Below are 2,089 nucleotides of genomic sequence, written 5' to 3'. Positions count from 1 at the left end.
TTTGATAGGAACCTTCAGATTTTTACCCTGATCCCTGAACCATATCTTTTTCTAGTATTTTTTAATGTTTTTTAGAGAATATTTATAGATAAAAGTGTTCATGACAAATTGTTAAATGAAAAATGTAAGCTATAAGAGTGTGTGTGGATTGAATGTTTGTGTTCCCCCAAAATTTATAGGCTGAAGCTGTGATCCCCAAGGTAATGGTAGGAGATGGAGCCTTTAAGAGGTAATTAACTTTAGATGAGATCATGAGGGTAGGGCCCCCCAAGGTGGGATTAATGTCCTTATAAGAAGACACTGGAGCTCCCCCTGTCATGTGAGGACAAAGCAAGAAGTCGGCTGTCTGCAAGCCAGGAGGAGAGCCTCAGCAGTAATGAAATTTGCTGGTACCTTTGACCTTGGACTTTTCCAAACTCTGTAACTGTGAGAAACAAAAGTCTGTTAAACAACCCAGACTATGCAAATTTGTTATAGTAGCCTGAGCTAATACAGTCCATGCATAAGGGGTTCCTATGTTTTAGTATTTTGCATGGATTTTTATCTGGGATACCTAGGTTAGAATGGCTATTGAATACCAGCCATTGTAATCCACTGGTTCCCTGAATGATTTTTGCTCTAGGATATTTGAGAAAAAAAACCCAAAAACTAAGAAATATGCATTTTTCAGGCTTATTCCAAAGGTATATGCATCTAGCTAAAATATAATCAGGGCATTTGCATCATGGTGGGTAGCATTATAATTTTTTAAAAAACTAAATAAAATATAAAAATAAGAGCAAACATTAATTGTGTATTTTTATACTCTGTGTTAAGCACTGGGCTAAAATTTTTTATACCTTATCTCATGTAATTCCATCAAGAACTCATGAGGGAGTGACCAATATTATTGCCATAATATAGAAAAGGAAACCATGAGACTTAGGTTAAGTAACTTGCTCACGCTTAAACAGCACAGAGATCTCACCCATCACCATGCCTGTCTGACTCCAAAGACCATAGTCTCACCCACATCACACAGACTTCTGTGCCTGTTCAGGCTCAGCACTGACTATGCAAAACCAAAAGCACCAAAGTCATGCTTTCCAGGAGGCAAAACTAAAGCCTTTCCTTGTATCTCTGGCCAATACTCCTCTTAGTAAACTGTTTTATGGTTTTTTCTGATTCATGCACTGTTGCAAATAACCTAGCTATTTGAAATGCCATCTTAAACGTTACAGACTGTCAGATTAAAGACACGCTTCTTTGAGACTGTGGGCTATAGAAACAAATTGCAGCTGCTGTTCAAACTCCCTAGTTCACCCATGTAGATGTTCATAGTAAGGACCTGTTTTCAGTTGATACCAACCGGGATCATAGACAAGGTATTTGATAGATGTTTCACACTCACTACCATCTACGTGCATCTGGTATACTGAACATTGGAATGACCTCTTCAGAAATTGACTCAAAAATATTTCTAACTCTACAGCGTTTACCTCATCCTGATCCAAATACCTTAGAAAGGCACCTTAGTCAATGAAGGCAGCTATCTCCAGAAAGGGCGATTTCATTTCATTTTGGGTGCTTCCTGGGTAATATCAGGATAAACATATATTGAAAATTCAGGATTCTGTCCTGATAATTCTCAAGTATGATACTTCTTTCTTTCCTTTAGCAACAACCCTAGTCTGGTCTTGTTGGTGTATCCTGTGGCAGTCCAGTGAAAAGAAGACCTAGGGGATTCAAACTTAATTTTGATTTAATCACTTGGAGTCTCTCTCTTTGGATTTGCATGGCCATAGATCACAATGAAATGACCACTTAGTTGAGTAAACTGCTTGCCAAGACCCCCGATAGTAGCCCATGTGGGTCAAAGTGGGTAATGTAGTAGATTTCAATTTTTTAAAAATTTCTTGTCTCTCTTGTACGTGAACTTCCCCAATAAGAAGTCTGAGTGTGGGTAGGTAGTGAGTTGGGGGAAAAATGCAGTTATAGCCACTGGAAAGGGATTTTGGAATTGTGGCTGACAGACGATAGGATGGCTTCCCTAAATCCCTGTTCTTCATGTATATACGTGTATGGTGCAAGAAAGCTTAGCAAACTTGTC

The sequence above is a fragment of the Microcebus murinus genome, chromosome 15 (genome assembly GCF_040939455.1).
Source record: "Microcebus murinus isolate Inina chromosome 15, M.murinus_Inina_mat1.0, whole genome shotgun sequence".
Classification (NCBI taxonomy): domain Eukaryota; kingdom Metazoa; phylum Chordata; class Mammalia; order Primates; family Cheirogaleidae; genus Microcebus; species Microcebus murinus.
This window is presented reverse-complemented; position numbering follows the sequence as displayed.